The sequence below is a fragment of the Sciurus carolinensis genome, chromosome 10 (genome assembly GCF_902686445.1).
Source record: "Sciurus carolinensis chromosome 10, mSciCar1.2, whole genome shotgun sequence".
Taxonomy (NCBI): Eukaryota; Metazoa; Chordata; class Mammalia; order Rodentia; family Sciuridae; genus Sciurus; species Sciurus carolinensis.
This window is the reverse complement of record NC_062222.1, coordinates 97534127-97546985: the sequence shown is the minus strand read 5'-3', so window position 1 is coordinate 97546985 and position 12859 is coordinate 97534127. Positions and strand designations below refer to the sequence as shown.

General features: G+C 37.7%; 1 protein-coding gene across 19 annotated transcripts in view; it reads right to left on the bottom strand.

Moving 5' to 3' along the window:
- Clock (clock circadian regulator) overlaps positions 1-10824 on the bottom strand; it is a 105444-nt gene extending 94620 nt beyond the window's left edge. For 9 of the 19 annotated variants that reach the window (XM_047565723.1, XM_047565720.1, XM_047565729.1 and 6 more), the window contains exons 1-2: positions 10575-10823; positions 9269-9347 (exon numbers count right to left, since the gene is read on the bottom strand). The gene's annotated coding sequence lies outside the window, so the exon portion shown is untranslated. Of the gene's footprint in view, positions 1-9268; positions 9348-9571; positions 10039-10277; positions 10412-10574 lie in introns of those variants that run through there. The other 10 variants (XM_047565721.1, XM_047565728.1, XM_047565730.1 and 7 more) reach the window with 5 other exon arrangements.
- Between the last annotated feature and the right edge of the window lie 2035 nt (positions 10825-12859).

Here is a 12859-nt window from a genome sequence, read left to right as displayed (position 1 = left end):
ATAAATGTCAATAAATTTAAAAGGATCTTAAAGCAATGGAATTAAAGTAGCAGATCTCTGGAAAGTCCTCAAATATTCATAAACGAAATAATACACTGATAAATAATCCACAGATCTAAGAAAATATCAAAAGAAATCAGAAGCAGCACAGCAGCACAGTGGTGTGTACCTGTAGACATAGCTATTGGGGAGGTGAGCGGGGTATAAGGGCAGGATCTCTGAGTCCAGTGGTTGGAGGCCAACCTTGGAAACAGAGACCGACCCCGTCTCAAAAGAATAGTGGGGGGAGTGGGGTCCCTAAATATCTTAAACTGAATGAAAATGAAAACAATATATCAAAACTTGTGAGCAGTTGGAATGAGGATTAAAGCATGTTTATATTAAGAAGGAAAAGTTAGTCACAATGAACTCAGTTTCTGTCTTAAGAAACTGGGGCGGGGGGGGATAAATTAAACCCCAAAAAAGCTGAAGAAAGCAAATAATAAAAGATCAGAATAGCCAGGCATTGTAAGGCACTCCTGTAATATGAACCACACATGAGGTTGAGGTAGGATGATCTCAAGTTTGAGAGCAGCCTGGGCACTCAGCATGACCCTATCTCAAAATAAAAGACAAAAAGTGCTGGGGATGTAGCTCAGTGGTAGAGCACCCTTGGGTTCAATCCCCAATACCACAAAAAATAATAATAATAACAATTTTAAAATAAATAAATTTAAAAACTAGAGGAAGTCAGTTAAACTAAAAGCTTACTCTGAGAATTTCAATGAAATAAACCTCCAGCCAGACTGATAAAGACAAAAGACCTAAATCACCTGTAACAAGAGTAATATTAAATCTCTACAGGTTATACAGATATGAGACTATTTCCTATAGATATTAAAAGAAAAACAACAGAATATTAAAAACAACTTTGTGCAAGTAAATTCAATGACTTCAATGAAATGGACAAGTTCCTTAAAAACCGTGGCAAGCTTGTGAGACAGAAGCATACAACCACGTGACCAATAACCAGTAGACAGACAATAGAAGTGACCAATGCATGATATGGATAATAAAATTAATAGGCAAGTTTTTAAATAACGATAATTAATATGTTCAAGGGAATTTAAAAATCTATAAAATATAATCAAGTGAATTTTCCATAACTCAAAATTACATTGTAAAGTTAAGAGCACAATATATTGGTTTAAACAAGAGAAGACAGTTTTGGTATACTGGAAAATAGACCAATAGAAGATATCCAAACTGAAATAAAGAGATTTAAAAAAAAAATGTTTGGGGACATGTAGAATATGGTCACTAGATAAAATGTATGTATTATTAAATCAAAAAAAGAAGAGAGGCAACATTTAAAAAGATAACAGAGAACTTTCCAAAGCTAGAAGGCATTAAGCTACAGATTTTTAAAACTAAGATATTGCAACACACTTATAAAGAAAACCACACCTCAATACATAATAGCCAAGGTGCAATAAAACTAAGAAACTTTCAAAAGTAGCCAAAGAAAAACAGACATACTATTCTCCACAGGAATACTGCTTACACATTACTCTCAACGAGATAGGAAGGTAACTTCAAGGGAAATAAGGAAACCAGAATGAGATATTTTTAAAATGCCAAAAGTTAATTGCCAGTTTAGAAACTCATACCTAGTGAAAATATCCTTCAAATAAGGAGCGCTGGAAAAGGTAAGTATGAGTAAAAACTGTCCAAAACCCACACTAAAAATATCTGGGAGTTTAATATATGTATAAATAAAATCCAGAAAAATAATAATGCAAAAAAGCTGGAACAGGAATCAAAGAAGAACTGGAATCACTGGGGAAGTGTAAGGGTAGTAATTTGCATTACATTATTAAGGATTCTTGACTTTAATCTCTGAAATTATCACTAAATATAACTAAAAATTTATAACAAGTTAATAAAACAAAAAAACTGAATAAAATAATCTGATTAACACAAAAGGAAGCAAAAAAGAGGGATAAAAATTCAAAACAGATGACTCAAAGGGAAAAGCTGTTTTCAAGAGAAAATAGATATGTTAAAGTTGATAGAAGGGGTGCTGGGGTCGCAGCACAGTGGTAGAGGGCTCTCTTGCTTAGCATGTGTAAGGCACTGGGTTGGATTCTCAGCACTTATGAATAAATTTAAAAAAAAATAAAGATCCACTGACAACTAAAAAAAAATATTTAAAAAAAGTTGATGGTAGGTAGGTACAAAATCTACAACTACTAGCAAAAATTTAAGTGAACAAAATCTCAAAGTCAAAGATTAAAGCTCGGTTAAAATAATGAAAATCTGTATTTTCCAGCAGGCATTCAAAAATATTTGACAGAATTTACAAATCTGCACAAATTCCACTTGCTTATTATATTCTAAAGTTTACACACATGCCCCATAGAAATAATGAAAAATATAAACAGGGCTTATCCTTCGAATATTGTGATTTTTTTTTCCCATCATTGATTTTCTTTGTAGTTTTTGGTAATACTTTAATTTTTTTCCAATGTGCAAAACTCGCTTTTATAAAAATCACAAAACTATATTGTAAATTTTAAAATGATCAATTCCAACAAAGTAGTAAGATAGAAAAACAATGTGATCAAGCCTAAAAAGCTAAATATAAACTCTATTAGTGAAACTCCAGAGTTCTACTAACAGAATTCATTATCATCTTTTCCAACGTAGACAAAAATTTTCAATAAGTTAGTAATAACTTTCTAATTTTGTCAGACAGCTGTCACTGTAACAAATATCTGAGATTAAAAAAAAACTTATAAAGTGAAAAAAGGTTTTTGGCTTACAATTTTAGAGGTGCTAGCTAATGATCAGGCAGATCCACTGCTTTTTAGGCCACAGATTGGGGTGTCAGATGGCACTGACAGGGAATGAATGGCTAAGCAAAACTGCTCTTCATGATCAGGGAAGTGAGAAGGAGGAAGACTGAGGACCCATAATATGCTTTACAGGCACACCCACAATAACCCAAAGACCTTCCACTAAAGTCCCACCAACTCCCAAGACCACGGCCCTGGGGAGTACATCTGTACCACACAGACCTTTAGGTAACACTTAGAAGCCAAACAATTACACTAATAGTTCTTTCATTTCTCTTCTTCTTTACATAATCTGTGCATTTCTAGTAAACTATCTGATAAATTGAAAAAAAAAATTTAAGTCATAGTTTTTTTTTTTTCATTTTAATTTGTACGGATATTTTTCCTAAATAACTTCTAATATTATTTCAACAAATTTTAGTTTTAGACATAGGAGAAAACCAGTCATCAGTTTTGTGAATTGAAACTTTACTTGCCAAAGCTTTTTTAAAGAAATATACAATACTATTTACCTTGGAAACATATTTGAGTGACTTTTTTATTATTCTTAATTACATAAAAAGATCAAGTTCCCCCAAGCTCACTATGTAAAAATAAAACTCTAAACAACTTATTGGAGAGAAAAAGAAAAGAGCTGTTTGGTACATACTATGAAAATAACAGAAATAATGTTTAAATATTTGGTTTTTAAGTTTTTTGCATGTGTTATTTTATTTAATCCAATAACACCATGAACTTCACAATATATCATGAACTAGTATTACCTCCACCTTTTTTTTTTTTTTGAAGGTAGGGTCTCATTATGTGCCGGGGCTGGTCTCAACACATGAACTCAAGTTATCTTCCCACCTCAGATTCTTAAGTGCTAGGACTACAGATGCTCACTATTGTGATCAGCTACTCTACTTTCAGATGAGAAACAGAGGTACAAGAGGTGACATAATTTGGGGATGGTCATACAGCCAATAATTGGTAGAAACAATATCTGAATGCCAAACAGGTTAGCTATAGAACCCCACACTCTTAAACCCCTACACCATGCTGTAAACATAAGTGAAACACTTTGCTAAAGTAGTTTGCAGTCTTTGCTATCAAGTTTCAGGTACTAAAGAAGCAGCAGCTCTATTCAGAATAAAACCCAAGTATTTTAACAATTTGGTTATGTCACTTAGAAAAAAAAGAAAAAACAGTAAACATCTAAAAACTTTTCCAGTTTCTTGATAAAAGCTTTAAAAACATCAGTGACTATCAAAAATAACATTTATTAAAACATGAGAAAATGTTCAATTCCCAAAATTAGACAACCCATTAAAACTAGTGTATTTAACTTTAAGAACATATCTATGGTCTCTTGAAAAACAGTTTAAGAAAACATCTTCTTAATTTAAACTGTAAGATGTAGTACACACTAATATTTTAAGTCTTGGAGTTGAATGAAATGTCACAGATCTCCTATGGAAAGCTAATGTCATCTATGTGGACAAAAAAGAACTATTGGTATTTAGATTTTTCATTTAAGGAAGTGTTCTTGGACCAATAAAATTCTTCACTGAACTCAGTCTACTGTAAGAAATGTTACAGCTCAAATTTTAATTGGGCAGACTGCTTCACAGATTGCTATTCTACTTAGAAGGCTTGTATAAGAACATTACTACCCAAATGATTTATGGTGATGAATGTAAGTTAGTTTAATGCATTCAAAGCAAAACTTGTTTTAGACAGAAAACAGATCACAAAAATCCTGGATTAGGGACGGAGATGTGGCTCAATGGTAAAGCACATGCCTAGCACGCTCCAGGTTCTGGGTTCAATTCCCTGTAACTAACACACACATATACACACACACACACAATCATTTCATTTTTGTGGGTCATTAGGAGATAATTTGTTATATACTTAAGGCATTTCCCCCCACCAACACACAAAATTTCAGCTGGGCAAACCTGTCCAGCAACTCAGGAGGTTGAGGAATAAGAGTACAGCCTGGGTAATTTAAGATCATGTCGAAAAACAAAATAAGGGGCTGGGGATGTAGCTCATTGACAGAGCACCACTGGAATCAATCCCTAGTACCACAAAGGAAAAAAAAAAAAAAAAAAAAAAATCAACAAAATTTCTGTTTAATCTGGTTATCAATACAAATTTTGTATCATTCGTTTGATTTCTAGTTCTTCTGAAGACTATCCCACTGAAATTTTTCAAGTATTAATTCTATCTGATTCAATGTTACCAAAGCATTGATAATTATTACAAAACATAGGTGAGAATACAAGGTAGGAATTAAAATATTTAAAAACTATATAGAAAAATAGTGACATGAAAATATGTTGATTCACAGTTAAGTGGATAGAACAATTTGCATTGTAGTGGATGCACTGTAGGCCTGTACCATCCTACATCGGTAACTGTACATATACTTACACAATGGCTCAACAAAATGAAATAAGATACTCCAGAAGACTAACAATGGCTTTTCTTGATGATAAGATTTCCAACAATAATTTTAAAATTTAATCTCTGCTTTTTTAGTGTTTCCCAAGTTTTCTATTGGGATATGCTATTTTTATAACTAATGGGGGACATTAAGAAAGTCAACCACTTGCATAAAATCATATGGCAAACAGTTTAATCTTCACTGGTATAATTGCCATTTATGTGTGTGTTTTCTTTTTAATACAAAAACCTTTGAACATGAATCAACCTGCATTTTCATTTTCCACTATCTGTGGTGAGAACTAAAATATAAATTACCTGATTAAGTGTAAACTCTTTGAAAAAGTTGAAATTTAAAAAAAAAAAATTTAGTTGTAGATGGACGCAATACCTTTATTTTATTTCTTTATTTTTATGTGGTGCTGAGGATCAAACCCAGTGTCTCACACATACAAGGCAAGCGCTCTACCACTGCACCACAACCACAGCCCAATATGAAACATTTTGCCTTAATATTTGACCTTCTTAATGTAAAAATAAAAATAAAATGTTGAAAAGCAAAAAAGTAAATCATATCCAAATCATATCCAAAAGTGCATACTTTAAAAATCAAAGGCAATTCATAAAAATTCACTTTTTATATGTGATTTTTCTCTGGAAACTTCTAAGTTTTAAAATAATAAGCAGAACTGGTGATGTAATTCAGTTTGTAGAGTGCTTGCCTAACATGCAGGAAGTCCTGGATTCAAATCCTAGAACCACAAAAATAATAATAATAAGCAAAATTACTTCTTTGTGAAATACACGACTTAAATAATAATTCAGTTAAACTATATCAGAATGAATTTAGGTAATTTAACATTTGCATAATAAAACACACAGGGAAAAACAGGAATCTCTTCACTTAATTAATGGAAAATACACAAGGGTTATTAAGAAACTGTGGTAAAAGAACCTCTAAATATAAATGTAATAATTAAACAGTCAATCAGTAAGGATAAATTTCCCTGACACTTAAAAGCATTCTACAAATAATTTATGTAACTCCGTCCAGAATTTTAGACTCAGAAGAGGAGAAAATATAAAGTCCACTGGAGTAATGCCAACAAGAAACACTTCAAAAAATATTTTCACTTTATGTGTCCACAAAGAACTAGAAGGAAACAGACACACACACTAAAAGGTTTTGCTACAGTGTGAAACAGTGATTTTCTCCCCATAATGATGTTTTTATTAACATACTGACAGCAAATAAGCATCTCATTTGACACAGCACCAGAAGTAAAAATGTGAAAGAGAGGTTACTTTACATATGTGGTTTAAGGATAAAATGAGACAGGAAAAAACAACTTTCTTTTAATACTAACCTTGCCTGATACATTTGATGATAAGACAAATAGTTAACAGCATTAGATTTCCCAATTTAATAATTCTAACAATCCTGAAATCTAAAGATTGTAATATAATTACCAAATAAAACAGCAAGTGTCTCTTTCCAGTGGGAATGCTTTCAAAAAAAAAAAAATACTATTAAAATAGCCACCAGTCTCACAGACACCTGCTATAACACTGCAACTTAACTCCTTAACATTAAGAGTTAAGATCTGAGCTTTTAAGTTTGTTCTAACCTTTCTTACCTATATGAAAAGTTGAGATAGAATATTTTCCCTCAAAACCCACACTCACTAAACATAAACAAATCAAAAAGTTGGCAATAACCTCAGCCTTAAAATTTTATTTTTTCTTCTAAAATGTTACTTCAAATCTTGTTTTACTATGAATGTGCATGTTCTTTAACCTTATTAGAATTAATCACTGAACTCAACTGCAAGAGTCGATTGTAGTACATTTTTCTATGTACCTTACATAGTGGTAAATAATAGTCTTAATACTTTGAATTTTCTGCAATCTCTATCACCTAAAAAGTTTCAAATGACTTGGATCTTCTTTGTAACTTGGCTTAAAACAAACAAACAACAAAGTAGTGTTCTCTGAGAGTTGAAAGATGGGTACTATTTTCTGTTGTAAGTTAAGCATAAACCAGACTAAAGAACTCCCTAAAAGTTGAGCTCTAAAGAGTCCTATAAATATTAAAAAAGAAAAAAAAAATCATGAAATCTAAGTTCTAATGCTGAGTTCAATTATGAGTTCAATCTGTAAAAGATAAACCTCACATCAGTTTGATTTCCCTGCAAATTGCAACTGCCTCCAAACCAACTGGCCCCTCACAAGTGAAAAGATGAGTATGCAGTAAGGGCTTTATCACATACTAAACTTTCTGACATACTCCAGGTCACTTCTTTGTCCTGTGGGTAGTAAAAAAAATCCAGAATAGAGACAAAGTGGCAGAACAGACCATCATTAAAGAACACAATTCCATTTTTATAACTAAATAGGACATATTTGTAAATAAAGAGAAAAAGAACTAGAAGGCTATATACCAAAAAAATTAACAGTGGTTGTTTCCAAAGAGAGATGTAAGACAGAAGCAGAAATATATAAGGAGGGTTTTTCCTTTTTACGAATAAACATTATATTGTTTTAACTTTTCATTAGTGTCACTTACGTAATTTAAAAATACAATTTAAAATGTGATTCCATTTGTTAAAAAGATTGAAAAGATCTACATACATGGAGTTCAAATGAATAATAAATGTCATTTTGCACTAGTTTGGTACTAACCTAGCCAACAAAATAAAGAGAATTATTACTAAAAATGTGCACAGCAACTATTACCCACTTCTGTTAACTACTTTGACTATACAATATCAGTCACCGCAGTGAGTTTGGCTATGCCCTCCCTAAAATTATATCCATTGTTATATTAACCTCTTTTTTCAGTCTTAACTTCATTAAAAAGGTGAGACTGGCAAAACTAAAAAATCATTAATACAATGCTTAGAATAATTCATATCCATAAAAAACATTAGGTTCTTGCACTAACATGACACTGCATCTGTTTTATTTTTCATAAGAAATAAATACATGTGCATATGTCTGTGCACACACATACTCTCACACATAAATTTATATTTTACTGCAATTCTTGACTGATCTCCTTAATGTAAAGTTTCCCAACATGAAAAGCACCCTAACTTAGACAATTTAGTTTATTATCATTTTATTATCATTACAATGGAGTATTCAAACTTTGAGATCAATAAAAGCAAAACTTTATACAACTGTAACTCCTGATGAAAGGAGGAACACAAACTATATCCTGAAAGCATAATAACCCAAATGTTGTGCCCAAGGTAAACTTCATTATCATGTTAGTAAGGCAAATTAACATGCTTAAAACTTGTTTTGTCTCAGTTTATTTATTATTAAGAGAAACCATATGGAAAATGGCCCAAATCACCATCAATTAGACAATGAAAACCACATAAATTATTTCAAGGTGTAGTTCTGTTTAACCTAGTTTATTAATCCATAATATAGTCCTGAAATTTTAAAAATATAGACATACACGAGGTACATCTGTATCCCACCCTTCCCATCATTATTAATTTTCTGTTATACCCCTAGTTACCCTATTAATAGAGCAAACTCAAGTTTAGGCAGTTATTACAACTCCCCTCAACACATAAAATAGCACACTATTAACACTATTCTACATGTTGTGTTTTTTTTTTTTTTCTTTTTTTTTTTCTTTATTACAAAGTTTTGAGATCTTTCCACGTCAGTACACAGAAAGTTTCCTCATTCTTTTTTCATAGTTGATTGTGACTAGTTCTACCACATTTTCAGTCTATCTTCTTCAGGTTAACCTTTAATGACATTCTGTTCAACTACATAACACAGGAATTAGTTTCCTTCCTCAAATGAGATTTTAAAACCAGAATTGAGGTGTCCCAAGTGATACATTTTAGAAAAAGCAACTCACTCTATAAATTACATGTTTTTTAAGAATGTTAGTTTCCAAACAGGTAGTAGGGGAGAAATAATTCCAGAAGTTTCTCCTCTGATCACCTAAAGCAATCTTAAAATGAAATTACCTTTACTTTGATTTGGGGGTTCAGCGTACTAGTCAAATCAACAATGACTGTAAAAGTTTCTTCTTGTGCTTTTCTTTCACTGTAAGAGAAAGAAAACGTTTTTTAAAAAGGCTAGAAAGCCTTATAGCATGACATTCTAATAGCAAAATACCACAGCCCGATTTGATCTGTCATCTGCCAGGTCAGAGGCCAAGGCTTTTATCTTCCAGGATTCTGCTGACTATTCTCAACAGAACCTCCTCTACACCAAAGAAAAACACCCTCCAGAAAATAAACTGTGGCTCTACGTTAGAGATTACACACCAGCGGCCGGAGAGCCAGGACCATCTCCAGCGAAGACAGCTTCGCGGGCGGAAAGGGATCCAGAAACGCCAGCTGCCGCGGCGAATGGGAGCGCGAGGAGCCCGTCAGGGGAGAAGGGAAGCCCGGCACCGCGCCCTCCAAACGCGCGCAGCTTAAGTCCGACGCCCCGAGCCGCGCGCTCCCCAGGGACCGAGCCCCGGAACCACGACCACTAACGGAACCAGCCCACTGGCAGCGGCGGCGGCCGCTCGGACTGCGGACGGCGACGCGCGGCCGGGGTGCCGGGAGGGCGGGGGTTCCCCGGAGGAGCTGGCCGCCCCAGCGCCCCATTGGGCGCCGCTCCAAACGTGCCCGAGTGGTGACAGGAATAAAAGTGGGTCACAAGGCCTAGCGGGTCCCGGACGAAAGCCCTCTCTGCACCGAGTCTAGCTTTCCCGGTCGCTGAGCCGCTGAAATCGGCTGCAACCCTGGCACCCTCCGGCCACCCGGCCCCGCCACGCACCCCAATCCCGCCCCTGCCCCGCAGGTAACCCCAGCTGCCCCCGAGGGCCCCTTAGCCCCCGAGGGCCTCCGCCCCAACTCCCGGGAAGAGCCACGCTAAGCAAGACGCAAAACTTGGGCTCCAGCTCCCGCCTTCCCCTCCTTGGCCGCCGCCCCCCGGCCCCACACACCGCCCCCCGCTCCCTCCCCTTGCCCGCGCCCTCACCGTGTGGCTTGCGGCGGCTCCGGCTGCTTCCCTCCCCCACCCAAGACTCAGGCTGCGGCTACTTGGAACCGCCAACTGGCTGAGTCCTGGAGACACCGTGGCTCCCAGCGCCAGCAGCACCTGGGGCTGCCAGTGGCGCCCCCACCCACCCCCAAAAATTCACCGCTACTGCCGCCCGCTCCTCCTCCCCCTCCCTCCCTTCCCCTCCTCCACCGGCACCGGCAGCACGCATGCGCCACCGGGACAAGCCAACCGGTGGACGTCAGGCCGGGGCCCACCCGGTGGGGCGCCACTCACCGGGTGCGCGCACGCGGCGGCGGCCAGATTTCCCTCGCGCTCTCGCAGGCCGGGGTTTCCTTTTTCAAAGCGGGAGCCGCAAGAGGAGTCCGTGATTGCGCTCCCTTCCGGCGCATGCGTTCTCAGTGACCCCCCGGGTTCCGCGGTCGGCAGAGGCTCTGCGTTCGCCCCACCCCTCGCGCTCGCTTTCCCGGCGCGTCTCGGTGCGCATGCGACTTGCTCCGTTAGCGCGGAGCCGCGCCAGGGAATCCCGGGCGCCTGAGACTCCCGCTCCCTCGGGCCGCGCGTGTACGTGCTCTTCGGCCGCCGAAGTAAACCGGGATCTCCCGGCGCCTCCTTCCCCGAGTCGGCCAGGAGGTCACGGGTTACTGGAAAGCCCGGGAGGCGGGACCGGGGAGCTTTAGCGGTAGGTCCGGGAAGCTTTGACTTTCTCCCTGGATGCCGGGCGTGAGGAGGTGAGGAAAGAGCTTCCTGACGAGTGAGAGATCCGGAGGTCAGAGAGGGGACCTCTCTTCCTCGAAAAGCAGAGCACTTCGCTGACGCCAGGTTAGACTTTCCGAGTGTTGGATGGACACTCCTCAACACTCTCATTTCCTCTCCTGGAAGGTTGCGAAGGTGCTTGGACCACCAATCACCCTGGAGGAGCGCGTCTGGAATGCTTCCTACTGGTGGGTGGACCTGGAGACCTGACGGGCACCTTCGGCTGGAGGAGTGAGGCAAAAGGTCCGGATGTATTTGCTCAGTTGCAGTTTTCCCCCTGGCCTTTTTCTGAAAACCAAGTGACCGCGTAATGGAAGATGTGGTCGCAGGGATGGGGAGGTGGACACGCAACGAGTATGAACCAGGATCGTAATTTACTCTGGTTTCTTGGTTAGAACAGCGTGTGAATATTTACAGTTTACCTGGGGAGAGAGGTGGAATTACTTCCCCTGATGCTTAAAATACACTTGTTCCTCGTGAAGAAAGAACATCAGAGTTGAGGAACGTAATTCAGATACCTGATCCTTCCTGAGCGTTTTTCTTTGGGAAGTGGGAGAGCATGATTTATGAATTACTCCATATAGTAGAAGGGATTTTAATAGACGTTTCTGCTTGTTCTGCATTCACTTCCATTCTGATAATTTGGAGAACTGTCCTCCCTCTACTCAGTCCATATGGTTTGGGAAGGACATCGGGGGGAGGTATATTTGAGTTCATCTTGGATGTTACCTCTTTTCCAATGGATTTGAATCTGGAAGAATGGAGAACTGGAGCCATGTTTTCTTGCATGAATAATGATGAAGTACCCTGGAGTCGGGGGAGAGAGGAGCACAGATTCAAAGATGGATATTTGGCCTAAATTCATGTTTGATGTCACCAAACCAATGTGAACTACATTCCCTTTGGAAATATCAGTTAAAATAATCAATAAATTATTGGATGTGTTTTATTGGTTAAACCAGTGAGAAGTATTCTGAAGCCAGCAATTAAGAATCCTAATATTGTTAGGTAGCAAGATAGGAGGCAAGGTGAATAACATTGCTGAAATAGGTTGCAGCCAGACAAGAGGGTTTGAATGTTTCTAGGGTTTGATGAAGATAGTGAAGATAGTGATCACTCTTCATATTTCACTTCCTCTCCTACACATATCTTCAAAAGTACCTTTGCCCTTTTGAATGGCTTCATTGTCTTCTTAGTCACCAGAATCAAACTATGTTCATCTGACTCCTCCCTCTTACACATTCTGTTTAATTATTTACAAGACCTGTTGATAATTACATTTTTCTGCTCAGTCCTCTGCTGCTGCTTAAGTATTTCCCATAGTTCAGTTCAAAACTTCTTTCTCCCCATTTTCTCTCCCAGAAAAAAACTATTCCTAATAGTTTTTCCAACTTCCACACTCATGTTTCCATTAAACAAAAATACTGTCTCTTGGTTTCATAGATCCTAAGTTAATGTCCGCCAACCAAAATCCTCTTTTTAAACAGAATTTTTGTGTAATTCAGATATTCTGTTCACTCTTTGTATGCCTTGCTATCATTTAAACTAAACATTTTCAACTCTTCAACTTATTTCCCCCATTATTCTTTAATTTCTTCATCTGTAAAATGGGAATAATAAGTCCATCTCATGAGGTAATTAAGAGAAGATTGTATGTGTGTGTGTATATGTGTGTGTGTAATAGTACCTAGTACATAAGATATCCATTAAAGTGTTGATCATTTTTTATCAATGACATTTTTTTCCTATAATTTCCTTACCGCCTTTGCTCAGATTCTTCCTCTAGCTGCCTATGTTCCATCAGT